General features: G+C 48.4%; 1 protein-coding gene and 1 long non-coding RNA gene across 16 annotated transcripts in view; both read left to right on the top strand.

Moving 5' to 3' along the window:
• The window catches only part of LOC144382337 (uncharacterized), a 1,106,857-nt gene that overhangs the window by 574,801 nt on the left and 518,169 nt on the right, over nt 1-13,887 (top strand). The window lies entirely within an intron of this gene.
• The window catches only part of CRACR2A (calcium release activated channel regulator 2A), a 153,658-nt gene that overhangs the window by 20,713 nt on the left and 119,058 nt on the right, over nt 1-13,887 (top strand). For 10 of the 15 annotated variants that reach the window (XR_013449059.1, XR_013449058.1, XR_013449060.1 and 7 more), the window contains one exon: nt 10,369-10,515. The exons of 3 other annotated variants lie outside the window; for them this stretch is intronic. The gene's annotated coding sequence lies outside the window, so the exon portion shown is untranslated. The remainder of the gene's footprint in view (nt 1-10,368; nt 10,516-13,887) is intronic. 2 more of the 15 variants (XM_078075494.1, XM_078075497.1) reach the window with 1 other exon arrangement.

Here is a 13,887-nt window from a genome sequence, read left to right as displayed (position 1 = left end):
GCAGCTCTGCAGGCTGGGGGCTCCTTGGAGACTTGGCCTCCGTCGTGGTGGAAAGGTGGGCTGAAGGAAGCCTCCTCTCCCCCTTGCTGCTCCTATCTCTGCTTTTCTCCGTTCTTGGCCATTCTGCTAGCAGCTGGCGTGGGAGGAGGGGTAGCAGTTGAGGTGGGGGGGATGGGCCAGGAGGGTGTAGTTCATAGGTCATTGAATCTGACATACATTTATTTATTTTATTTATTTATTTATTTATTTATTTTTAAAGATTTTATTTATTTAGAGAGAGAGTGCACGAGCAGGGAGAGGGGCAGAGCGAGAGGGAGAGAGAGAATCTCAGGCGGACTCCATGCTGAGCGTGGATCCCGATGTGGGGCTCAGTCTCACGACCCCGAGATCACGACCTGAGCTAAAACCAGGAGTCAGCGCTCAACTGACTGAACCACCCAGGCGCCCCTGAATCTGACCTTTTAAGTCACATGTCAGCAGCAGGATCTGCCTGCTGGGGCTTCTTGTGACAGGGAAGCTCCTTTCCTGGCTTTTTATTGCTGCCACTTATTTTTCTTCTCCCCTCAGTTTGCGTGCCAAAGCATCTAGCATCTCTGTAGTTATCATAGAGCGACGAGGGGTGTTGCTTTTATTTATTCTTTCTCTGAGCAGGAGGCTAACCACAGCAGCCTCCTGGCAGAGGGAGTGGGGAGGAAGACGGTTGCTCTTCATTCAGACACTGGTCTTCGGCACAGGGGCAAAATTTTCAAAACGGAGGTGTCAGAAACTCCGTCCAAGTGAGCACGGGGGATCTATTGCTTGTGCTTCTACAGATGCGTAATGGAAGGCCACTGTTCCCCGGGTAAAAAGGAGAATTCAGTCCTGAGCGAATACAGACAAGGGCCCTTCTAGGGCCACAGCTGTGTGCGCTCCTCTGTGCTGCTGCAGACAAGGGCCCTTCTAGGGCCACAGCTGTGTGCGCTCCTCTGTGCTGCTGCAGACAAGGGCCCTTCTAGGGCCACAGCTGTGTGCGCTCCTCTGTGCTGCTGCAGACAAGGGCCCTTCTAGGGCCACAGCTGTGTGCGCTCCTCTGTGCTGCTGCAGACAAGGGCCCTTCTAGGGCCACAGCTGTGTGCGCTCCTCTGTGCTGCTGCAGACAAGGGCCCTTCTAGGGCCACAGCTGTGTGCGCTCCTCTGTGCTGCTGCAGACAAGGGCCCTTCTAGGGCCACAGCTGTGTGCGCTCCTCTGTGCTGCGGGCTGTGTGCGGCTACGAGAGCAGAACCCCAGGTCCTGCTTGTCCTCACGGAGCTTGGTGACAGGAAGAGGAGCAAAATATACAGTCGACCAACCTTCTTGGGCCTGCTTCCTCATTGGAGAAACGAGGAAGGTTGGCTTTGGTCAGCATTCCTGATGGGGTCAGTACTGCCCCCAGAGGAGTGCTTTACAAACCCATCAGCGTGCATGGGAATCACCTGGGGGTCTTGTTAAAAATGCACATTCTGATCCAGTAAGTCTAGCTCAAGGCTTAAGATTCTGCATTTCCAGCAGACTCCCAGGTGCTGCTGTGGGGCCAAGGACCACAGGGCTTTCAGGATCGAAGCCCTAGAAGGTGTTTTGTAAATCCGTGGGATGGTTTTGACAAATGCCCAAGAATTTCCTGTGTGTGTGCTGGGGGTGCCAGCCGTGATTCCGTGTGCAAATCAGCCCCACCAGTGAAGACTTGTCACCTGCCCTGCCAAACTCAACCCAAAACAAATATAAATCAGTTATACTTTCCTACCTAGTCATACTAAAAAGTTTTCAAGTAAGGGATGCCAAGATCCCAGTAATTTAGGAGCTGTTTTTTTGGGGAAGAGAAGCCTAAATGACATAAAGACAAAATCTTAAAATGATTGGATAATTTCCCCACTCTATGCATTCTGTCTAGATTAGAGCATTTCCAAACATACACTTAACTGACAAGAGTTTCAGTGCAACATGTAGTTACTGCAAAAGCAAGGAGGCCACTTGCAGATTTGTAACAGGAGATTTGAGACTTCATCTAACACACAAAGTTCCAGGATGACACGTTATTAGATTAGCAGAGGCACATGGCATGTCACCATGTTGATAAACTTCTTTATAAAAACTGCTTTTAAAATAGTTTACATTCTAATAAATGTATATCCATTTGTAGGACAATGATGAGAAACCTCTTGCAAAAAGTAGACATTACAATGATTTACTTTGGGGTTGCTTTTCTTTTTCACTCTTACTTTGATATTCCCCTTTGAGACGCATCAACCAAGATTTTCTTTTTTTTTAAGATTTTACTTATTTGAGAGAGATCGAGAGTGAAAGCATGAGCAGGGGGAAGGGGCAGAGGCAGAGGGGGAGAAGCAGACTCCCCGCTGAGCAGGGAGCCGGACACGGGACTCGAAACCTAGGACCCTGGGATCATGACCTGCGCTGAAGGCAGACGCTTAACCGACTGAGCCACCCAGGCGCCCCTCAAACAACATTTTTCAATCCTTGTTGTTTCCAATATTTGTTACAGGAACAGGGCGGCCGGGAGAGGGGCGCTAACTCCCCCCACTGCCTGAATGAAAAGGAGATGGCTTCCACACCTCTTGTAATGCTCAAGATTGAATGTATGCCTCCACCCTGTGGGTGGGATTTCCAGATTGGAGACGATGTTTTCCATGATTCTTTGTCACTGCCCTGTCCCGTGTCAGTATCATCAATTATTATGACACTGTATTAAGTTTAACTCGTTCGCAAGAATAACATACTTCCTTGTTTTATCTATTTTCTCGTTAGTGATTTCACTTGACATGCTATCCCTACCTCAGTTGGGGCTGTTTCCTTCTTCCTGTCATCAGCTACAAACCAGTAAGCAGGTTTGTTATTTCTCCTCTGAACATTTTTTTTTTTTAATTCTGTTGTCCTCTGGTCTTTTATTTCCTTGTACTCCTCATATGAAGTGTATGATCTAATCTTATTCATTGTAAGCAGGTGTAAGCCTTGACTACTTCATTAATGTGTTCCCATGCAGTCCTGCATGAACACTTATGTATTGAAATATTTATTATTTTAATATAAAGTGCTTTCCTTTTTTCTCCTGTATATTACAGTTAGAGCTAAATTATGCATGTGGGTCAACTCCCGTATCTGGAAGGGTCACTTCAGGCTGCTTAGAGGGCGTTTCCCAATATTTGTTACAGGAACAGGGCATGGATTGGAGAGCGTAGAGCACGGTGGGAGGTCTCTGAGGCCTCTGACATTTGTGAAATGTTAAAAAACCAGTAGATGGCAGTCCGATCTGTGGCTCCATTGAACTAATCCTGGAGGAGAAAGCAGTCAGGGAAGTCGGTTATCACTCCTAGAGTCCGCTTGGGCGAGATGTGATGAGTCCTCGGGACTTGGAATCGTGGTTCTCCCCAAGTTGTTCCTGAGAAACCAGGTAACTTAAACAAAAGCAAACACAAAAGCCCACACATATACTTCACACCTTGACTCCACCCAGGATCATCTGCCACTGAATCTCGGATTGAGGACCAGGTGTCTGGAGTCTACAAGTGTCTCCAGAGGAGGGTTGAGAATCACTGTCTCCAGTGGGTGAACAGTGAAAAATAGGTCCGCTTCCTACCTACCAGACCTACGAATGTGATCCTATCAGAAGGAGAGGATTTGCAGGTGTAATTAAGTCTCAGATCTCCAGATGAGATCATGTTGGGTCATCCATGTGGGCCCTCCATTCAATGACAAGTGTCCTTATAGACACTTATGGGCACATGGAGGACAGACACAGAGAGGAGAAGGCCATGTGAGGACAGAGGTATAGATTATTCTTATGGAACCACCAGAAGCCAGAAGAAGTAAGGACTGATTTCTCCCCTAGCACCTTCAGAGGGGGCACAGCCTGTGGACACCTAGATCTAGGACTTCCAGCCTCCAGAACTGTGAGAGAATACATTTCTGCTATTTTAAGACACCTAGTTTTTGATGATTTGTTATGGCAGCTCTAGAAAACCAAGACACTGCCTGAAAGGTGGATAACATTTGGTAAGAGGGAAGGAATATAAGAGGTTTTTAAAAAAAAAATTTAATTTTTAAAAATTTATTTATTTGAGGGGGGGAGGGGCAGAGGGAGAGGGAGAGAAATCCTCAAGCAGATTCCCTGCTGAGCACGGAGCCCAATGGCGGGGCTGGATCCCAGGACCCTGAGATCACGACCTGAGCCGAAATCAAGAGTTGGCCGCTTAACTGACTGCGCCATCCGGGCGCCCCATGAGTTTTTTAGATATGGCAGCAAAATGAGTGAGAGCAAGAAGGTGTGACTGTAGGGAGGATGGGCGGAAGGACGGCGAGAACAGACCACCAGAGAATCCCTGGGTGTGGACGATTCCTGCTGCTAAGAAAGATGCCCTCTTGTCCGTGCTGGCCCATCCTACTTCAGGGAATCGCCTTTGCAGTGCCTCGCAGGACCGCAAAGGGACCCAGAAGCCCAGGAAGCGAGTTTGCACCTCCTTCTACAAGCATGGGAGCCGCTGAGGGGTCCTGAGGAGGGAGGGACAGGACAATGATTTAGGGGCACCCCCCTGCCTGGCCTGGAGACACGTGCCTGAACACTCACGTCTGTTTTGGGTTCCTGTAACTGGTCCCCAAATCCATTCTGTTCTCACCTCTTCTCACACCAGCAGTGCCCCCTGCAGTGGGGGCTTCACATGCGAGCAAAGTCGTTGTTTTCCAGCCCTGGAAATCTGGGTGGTTTTGCTGCTGCCACTGGCTGGATCTGCCAAGGTCCTAGACGTAGATCCCACTGCAGATCCCTCCGTGCAGTCATATCACTTCTGATGAACTCCAGAGGGACCATCCTCAGTCTCTGCACTGGAAGGAGAGCAGCCAACCTCAAGGCTCGTGCAGGTGCGGACGCATCTCGCAGGCACTGCACGATGGAACACAGAACCATGCCCTATTGTCTGCGAACGTAAGCAAGGGAAATCGTTCATTGATAATGCTCATGAACTTGGTGTCCTCCTTGACTTTTCTGGCTGGTGCACAGAAGCTGAGAGGGGGTGAGAGCGCCCCAGACGTGGGCTCACTGATCACATTGCTGGATCTTGTGTGTGCATTTCCCAGGCATTGTCCTCAGCAGCCAACTCAGGGAGGACCAGTACTGTGGGGAGCAGAGAGGTCACCTGAGTATGATTGCCTTCAGGGTGGAGAAGCAATCAAACAATCTAGGGACTGCAGCGCGCTGAGCTGGGGGTGGGTGTGGGCACCTGGATTGGAGGCAGAGAGAAGAGGAAACAGAGGGGAGCAACCGACCTGTGGTTATTCTTAGTCTTCAACTGTCAGCTGTGTTGGGGATGTAACATTACCCACTGTCCCAGAAACGAGCGAAGGACATAAGAACTCTTTCATTTCATTTGCTGGGAATGAATGCCTCAAAAGGAAGGAGGTCACTTCCTTCTATGGACACCACTCCAAGGCACTGTTAGGTCGGTGGCTACTGTTTTAATGTTGAACGAGAGGCTGCAAAATGTTGGGTGCAGGTCAGAGTGGAGCTGTTAGCCTTAGGAGTAATTTTGGGATCTTCCAGATAGGATGTCTGGCTAGAGGGCATCCCAGGCATCCACCTGCCTCCAGGAACCTAAGCACCCATCCTTGCCCACTGTGGATTGTGAAGGAGAAGAGCGTCTTCAAATGAGATGTGGGGCCAACGTTAGGGAGCAGGGATGGAAGACCACTGCTGGTGTCAAGTCTCACAGGGGCACTTAGCTGCCCCTTCCCGAGGCCCTAACCTCACCGTGACCCTGAGGCAGAGCACAGCCTGGGAAGGGGCTCTTTCCACAAGTCCTACTTCTGATGGGCTGGAGCTCTTCCATGTACAGGGCGAGTCCTGTGCTGTGTGTCCCTATGTTTGTTACGGAATCTGGACTGGATCGCCTGGTGGAAGAACCAAGTGGCACCAGGAGATCTTGGAGGATAGGAGGTTTATTTAACGCCGCGGGCTCAGAGAAGAGTGGTCTCCAAAGGTCTGAGCCCCGAGCACAAACAAAGAGGGCAATTCATACACTTCTACTTCCGCATACCTGGCACTTTTGGCACGTGCGCGAAGTGGGGCAGGGAGAAGAACCCGGATTGGTGAGCGAGGGAAGCAGAGCAGGGAGAAGAAGCCTGAAGAGCCCCGGGGCAAGGACTGGGACTCTCTCTCTGGCTCGGTCGGCCATCTTAGGACACAGATTTTCCTTATCACGTTGACATCAGAAATAATAAATGAAGCAACTAAGGAATGGTCAACCCTCCGTTCTGAGCACCGCTGCCATACTGCCTCACCTCCACTTCTTTGCTTCCGTGCTCTGAGCAGCTGGGCCAACTCAGGTCCCCACAGCCTCGACTTGGTGTAGTCTCCTTTCTGCAATGTTTCTGTTTGACCCCATCCTCCACACTGTCTTCATACTGTCCTGGTTTCTCTGACCACTGACTATTTGACCTGAGGGAGGTTACTCAACCTTTCTGAGCCTTGTGTATAAACAAGGGTGGACAAAATTGCATAGGATTATAGGTAGCGCCAATGAAGACAAAATAGTTTTGTAGCTAGCAGAGTGCTTGGCACATATTAACTGCCTGAAATATGTTCTGTTCTGGATCTCTTGATGACTCCGACTCCTTACTACCTACAAAATTAAGAGTAATCCTCTTAGAATTCAATTCACCCAAGAAGCATCTGTTGACTCCTGTTATGTGCTAGTTGTTATGCTAGGTACTATGGTTACAGAATGAATGAGCCATGATCCCTGACCTCCTAGAGCTAAAAATTTCATGGGGGATAGACGTGAATACAACCAAGTATAATGCCATGTGATGAGTGTTACGTTAGCAACCAACACAGAGGGCCATAGAAACACAAAGAATAAGCAACCGAGTCTACTTGGCGTGGCATTCGAGGCTTCCCAGCCCACCCAGCCGTACTTCTCACTCTAGGTGAGTACCTGTGCATACTATCTTCTTACTCACATTTTCCCAAATTGTCCTCTCCATCGCTCCAGCTCTAGGGTCCGTTTCATGCTCCTCCTTTGCCTGAGGTCATTCTACCTATCCTACAGGGCCCATAGACATGCCCTGTTCTCCACAAAGTCTCAATCTATCACCCAGATAGTTGTCCTTTATAATCTGTTGAATTTTTTTCTTGAAAAACATACTTTATTTACAAGCAATGTATGCTTATCATAAAAAGAACTATCAGAGAATATAACAAATAGTAAAGAAGAGGAAAAAAATTACCCATAGATCCAATAAACAGAGATGCTCACTATTAACATAACATAACATTGGGGTATATTTCTTCCCATCCTTTTTCAGGACACACACACATACACGTACTTTTCTTACTACCTTTCCTCATTCTGCCTATGTTTAAGTTTGTCACATACATCTATCTCCATTAGACTGTGAGCTTTTGAGGGCACGGATAATGGGCTGCTCACTTTTTATTCCTGTTACCTGACACGTCTTGCACTAAGGGGTCCCTCCGTAAACATTAGCTGAAGAGAACCACCAGGTGAAATTTCTTTGGCTTTGGAATGCAGCACACTCTTCTTTTGAAGAAAGCAGATTTATTGCCCCTGTGCTTGCTGCTTGTTTAAAACTGTGCACTCAAGCCCTGGTCTGCTGGGTGTCAGGGAAGGCAACAGAAATCCATAACAATTCAACAAGTGGCTGAGACACGGGTGGGTGATGAAGTGTGTTCTGCACCCTGCATTGGGTTGCATTGAAAAGGCAGCTCTACCCCCAGTACCCGGCTGAGGCCCTTCTCTTGCTTTGGAATGACACGGTTGAGTCTGGTAAATCTTTTTTTATCCTTTCTGATCAAAAATAGTGTTGGCGTTTCACCCTAGGGCGGGGAGAGGTGGGTGAGATCTTCTCCAAGAAATCAGTTTGGGCTCGAAACTACTCTTTACTTAGGTTAAAATTCCAGAGGCCTTTGAGCCAGGGTTGGGAATGGAAATAACACAGGCTCTTTTCCAGAAAGCTCCATGTAGGGAGGGGAATTCACTCAGCGGGCCACAGGTGAGAGCCAAGCAGAGCACACAAGCATATTTGATTGGCATAAAAGCAGCAGAGAATGTTCACAGAGCATCAGGATCCCTTCAGGGCATGTGTGGGAACATGAGAAGCTGTGGTATGTTGAGTACCTTCCTTTTTTTTGAAACAAAATGTAGGGAATTCGTCAGTATAGTTGGCAACAGAAGAGTAGAGGCAGATGTAAGGGAGACAAGCCAGTTTGCCTTCTGAGCTTTTTATTTGAAGATGGCAGGATGTTTGTTATTTAGATGTCTTTTTTTTCTTTAAAGGATCTTTGGCATAGCCGAAGCTCTATCTAGAATTAAATATCTCTGAGGGAATTTCATTACAAGATCAAGGAAAAAGGTCTGCAAGGTTTTGGCTTCTGATGAAAAGCATCTAAAACTAAGTAAAATCAAAGCGAACCCTTAAACAAACAAATTATTGATTTGGGCGATGTGGGGAAATCTCAGCCCGAGAGCCTCTTTGGGAGCCGAAGAGTGGAGAGGAGACTGAGAAAATATGTAGGGCTCAGCCTTGGAGACTACCTTCTGGCATGGGATTTCTTCTCTCTACACGCCAGGAAAAAGAGATTGGTGCAGTCTCGTGGCTGACATAGTACAGAAGAGATGAGGAGCCCGAGGCCCAAGGAGGCCAAGCCACTTGTCCCACGCTGGGACATTAGGGCTAATGTGAGGGAGTAGGCTTTAAAAAAAAAAAATCCGAAATCTACTTTTCTTTCTGCAACTCTATATTGCTGTGGGAGGTAAAGGGATTTAATAGAAAGAGCATAGGTTTTGAGATGCACTTGGTTTGAACCTGGGTGTCTGGGGACACGTTTTTAGTACTTTTTCCAGACTCAGGTTACTCATCTGTATAAAACCCACACTGCCCCCAAACTGCCTCAGGATTGTCCCCACCTTCTCGAGCACAGCCTCTGTCATTCATTCAGGGCCTGTTCCATGCGCTGGGGACACAGCAGTGACCCGAAGCCGCAAAGCCTCGGCCTTCGTGGAGCTCACTGGGCCAGAGCAGCGCTGTGCAGTAGGGATCGAACATGGGCCATACGTGTACCTTTTGATATTCTCGTAGCCACTTCAGAAAAAAGTAAACAGGGGAATTAATTTTATTAACATTTTATTTGACCTGTTATACACCAAATACCATTTCACACGTAGTCAGTCTACGAATGTGTTAATCTGGTGTTCGACATGCCTTTTTTTCTGCACGAGGTTATTCTTACAACACGTCTCAATGGGGACTGGCCACATTTCAGGTGCTCAAGGGCCTTCTGTGGTTTGCAGCTTCCATAGTGAACAGGGCCGTTGTAGGGCTCAGGAGCAAGATGCCGCTGTCCGCCCCAGTGATGGCAGCCGAGGGAAATGCTGCCTACCAAAATCCAGGTGCCTCCCCAGGGCACCCGGGTGCACCCTGCTGCCGGATGCTGATTTCACCAAGCAACAGGGACAATGGCTGTGCCATGAGTCCTGTCCTCGTCTGTGGCTTTGGTCGAGGGAGTGACCCAGTGCAGTCTCTCTGTGATACCAACAGTAATGGAATCAGTACTTACTGAGGGCTAAGTGGGGGCAGGCCCTGTGCTAGGCACTCATGTGCCCTGTATCTTACTATCTTCAGGACAACTTTACAAGATAGACTCCTATTACCCATGTTTAACAGAGCAGGAAGATGGCCCAGGGAAGTTAGATAACTTGCTGAGGGTCACACAGGTCGTGAGGGACAGAGCTGGGACTTGAGCCCAGGGCCATCTAAAGCCACAGTCTTGTGTTTCTCGAGCAGAAAAGGCACAGAATGAGATCCGGGCTGAGCACAGCTTCCCAGAGACTTCGCCCGAGGCTCTCCTCCACTACCCGCAGGCCACACTGCCCAAAGTGACTTGGAGATGCAGGTGTCATTGAAGATGCCTCAGTGGCACGTGGAGGGGTACCTGGGTGATGTCCAGCACCCCCAGCTGTTGTCCAGGAGGCATGGCCTGTCCTTACTACAAATAAGGCAGCACAGCCTTTGAAAACCAGGTAGCAATAGATTATAAAAGCCTCTCTGGACTCTCAAGCCCTGTATGAAAGTTTGCTGCCATTATTAAATATTTGTTGCTCCTGTTCCCTTCCAGTGGTTGGTGTGTGCAGGGCGCTCACCAGAACCCAGACCCCTGCTGCGGTGCTGTGATAGCAAATGGCAACTGATAACAGAACCTGGCGTGGATATTAGGTCCCCAGTGGCTCCCAGCACCTGGAAGCTTCTGAGCTTCACTTATGGATATATTGCAGGAAAACCCCATGGACGGGCGCGCTAATTAGCCAAGTGTTCTCTTCATTTGCCAGCCTGCCTGGTGCTGAAATCAGTCTTTGTGTTCAGCATTGGGTGGCCAGCATCGCTCCTGGCTCTTCAGAGCACAGCTAGAGGGACGCTTCGACACACTCAGACGTGATAGAGGGACCAAGGGCCTCCCCGCTCCAGTCTCCAGACAGGTAAGAAGCCAGGAAGCCAGCCACCAGGCTCTGGAAGAGAAAGTGCCTGGACTGTGCCCCAGGTTCCTGGACATCCTGGTGGCCTTGCTAAATGAGATTACCCCAAATCCCATTCCCTCTCCGAGGCCACTCAGGTCCCACCTTCTGCACGGAACACTTTCCTGCAGGTCAGCCCCCTCTAGTCCTCTCCCACCTGTAAAGTCCTGCGGTCCCATGGTCAAGCCCGTGCCGCCCAGACACGGAAACTCTTGTCCTGCGGGGTTAGCTGCACATTTTCTGTGTGGTCATGCCCTTTCTCTCCCATTCCCAGACTTCTGAGAGTGACCTTTCCCAGCGACAACCACCTTGTGACATCTCTGATGTTGACTTGTGACAGTTCTGATGATATGCTTGGTAAACTCTCTCTGTTCCAGGGAAGGTTTAGGGGGCTGCGCATGACGTCCGTAATTAACTTTTCATTTGGCTTTGCTTGCTGCCTCTCCATCCAGAATGTGCATTCTCTGAGATTTGGGCTGTTATAATCTTGGTCTCCAGCTAGAATATCTGCCTGACTTACCTTGGGGACTCTGTGACAATGTGTTGCTCATCATTGAGCCAAGGGCTAGTCATGCCCCATTCCAATCTGCTCCCTTTGGTGCTAATTTTTTTGCGTAACAGTCTTCATTTTTATTTCACTGTGGTTACATTTGTATTATATATTCATTCATTAGTTAAAGCCTCTCCCCTGCCCTGAGGGAACTTTTTGGTTCTCCACTGTATCCTGAACACCTAGTACAATGCTCAGAAACTGGTAGGGGCTCAGTAAAGACTAGTTCAGTAAACCCGCATATGAACGAGTCAGTGTGGTCACTGTAGGGGAGGGTGAAGTCAGAGAGAAGGGGAGTTAGGACCTGGGGTGCTCAGAGGCTTTCTGGAGGCTTCAGCTATAAAGAGAAATGAGGTCAGCTACAGAAGGGCAGGTGGAATAATGGAAAACATACTGGCCGAGGAGTCAAGGACCTAACAGTCAGGTATTTTCCTGCACTGATGTTTATTTTCTGTGTAACCTTGAGAAAGTCTCGTGAGGGTTGAGGGAGATAATTTGGTGCAATTGCTTTAATAAACCACAAAGTGGTGTGGTAAGATGTTATTCACCATCCTGACATCTGGTCCCTGCCTACCTGTCCAAATATATTTCTTTTTTTTTTTTTAAAGATTTTATATACTTGAGAGAGAGAGCGCAGGAGGGAGGGGCAGAGGGAGAAACAGACTCCCCGCTGAGCAGGGAGCCAGACCCGGGGCTGGAAGCTGATCCCGGGACTCTGGGACCATGACCTGAGCCCAAGGCAGATGCTTAACCAACTGAGCCACCCAGGCGCCCTCCCAACTCTATTTTCTTATTAATTTGATTTGGCTAGGCTTATCTTCTCATTTAAAAAGAGATTTTTTTCCATTACTGCAAAACTAATACATTGTAATAATAAAAACAGAAAATTCAGAAGAAAATAAAAATAAATTATCTCTTAAGATTACCGTCTAGAAGTAATACTATCAACGTCTCCGTGTATAGCCTAAGTAATTTTTCGTTTCTAAATAGGTATGACCTAAGCTTCCCAGGTATCGGCAGCTGGGAGCAGACAGGGCGACATTCTTCTCCTGTTCTCCCACTTGCAGGCTTTGCGAAGGCCGCTGCCCGGGAAACCACTAGGGGGTGGAGCCTCCCCGCTCTGGTTGCTTGCAGCATCCTTGGCAGCGATGCCAGTGAGGGGTACCGAGAGGTGACTTAGGGAGGATGGGTATTTTCTTCCAGCACTCATCGCTATCTGAAGGTACTTACAGGGTTTATGTATTTATTGTTTCTCTCCACTAGAATGTAAGTTCCACAAGGTCAAAAGCTTGCTGGATTTGACTTACTGCTGCCTTTTGGCACTTAAAACAGTACCTGCACATAGTAAATATTTATTGAAGGAAGGAAGGAGTGCCCAAGTGCCATATTACTTCACATAGAATTGCCGTATTACTTCACATATGCACATGACTTGTGCACATGAGCTGTACAGAGGCCAAATTCACTGGTAATATATACCGGGTCTGCCGCATCCAGCTATGGTTGGAGATTTGGCCTCAGCAGCGGTGTGAGATATAATCCTAACCCCCTTGAATCACCACTGCTACCTCCAGTGATTTCAAGCACGCTCTCAGACCATGCTACTTAGCCTGTGGCCAATGCATTCTGCAAATTTCCTCTCCAGGTCCACAGTCTTAACATCCCCAAACTGCACTAGATAAGGAGGCCTATCATCTCCTTGTCTCAGAGCCCGTTCTTCCTCCAGCACCTCTCAGCTTGTTTCCTTGTGGGGCCCTCAGGCTTTTCTTAGAAACACTACTGCATTGCCTTCTTAGGTAAGACAGTGATTCTGGTCACAATTCTGCATGTCTGTTTTAAGGATGAGCTTCAGCGGTGCAGACAGCATCTATAGATTGGGTACAAAGCTTGAAGAGCACTGCTGAGAGCTGGGGCTTTGAGAGGGGCTATCCGGTTAGCCCTGTGGCTACCCCACTTTTCATGCACAGGGCTCTGCCCTCCCTGGGCTGGACATAGTCTCCAGACTCAGGCCGCTAAACACACTTCCCACTGCTACCCCTCCACTTCTCCTCCTCTCCAAAACCTGGAAAAGGATGGGACTAGGCCGGTTTTCTACTGGGTCATTGCAGCCCTGCCGGGAGGGACGTTTCCTCCAATGTCCCCCAAGTTAGCATAAAACGCCTTCCACTGTGGCCCCCGGTGGAAAACAAGGTGTGATTCATCTTTGTGTGTTTCTTGGGTGGGATTCAAATCACGAGTAGCAGGTGACCTCCAGACGTGAAGAGTTACCCATCCTCTCAGGGGTCAGGACTGCGAGGTGAGTAAGAAAACCAAAGGTGGGGAAGACTACCTCCCTCAGCCCCTGTCTTCAGGCCCAGGGTGGTGCCACCACGGCTGTTCTTAGTATTCATCAGCCAGTGCTTAGATTCGAGAACCCGAGTCTTCAGACAGGCCATTTCTCCCAAGCCTTCTGGAGGACAGTTTCTTTATTCTTTTTTTTCCAGCTTTATTGAAATACATATGTTAACGAACATATAACATTGTGTAAGTTGAAGGTGTACAATAGAATGATTTCATATATGTATAATTGAAAACCAATTAGCACACTTAGTTTTGTTCACGTCTGTCACAGCACATAGTTACAATTTTTCTCTTGTGATAAGAACTTCTAGGTCTGCTCTCTCACCCACTTTCAAATATGCAATACAGTATTGTCAACGCTAATCACCAGCCTGTAGGTTACATCCCCAGGACTTATTTATCGAACAACTAAGTTTGTGATTTTTGACCACCTTTACCCATTCCCC

The sequence above is a fragment of the Halichoerus grypus genome, chromosome 6, assembly GCF_964656455.1.
Source record: "Halichoerus grypus chromosome 6, mHalGry1.hap1.1, whole genome shotgun sequence".
NCBI classification, from domain to species: domain Eukaryota; kingdom Metazoa; phylum Chordata; class Mammalia; order Carnivora; family Phocidae; genus Halichoerus; species Halichoerus grypus.
Note: the sequence above shows the minus strand (reverse complement) of the source record. Positions and strands in the feature narration are given on the sequence as shown.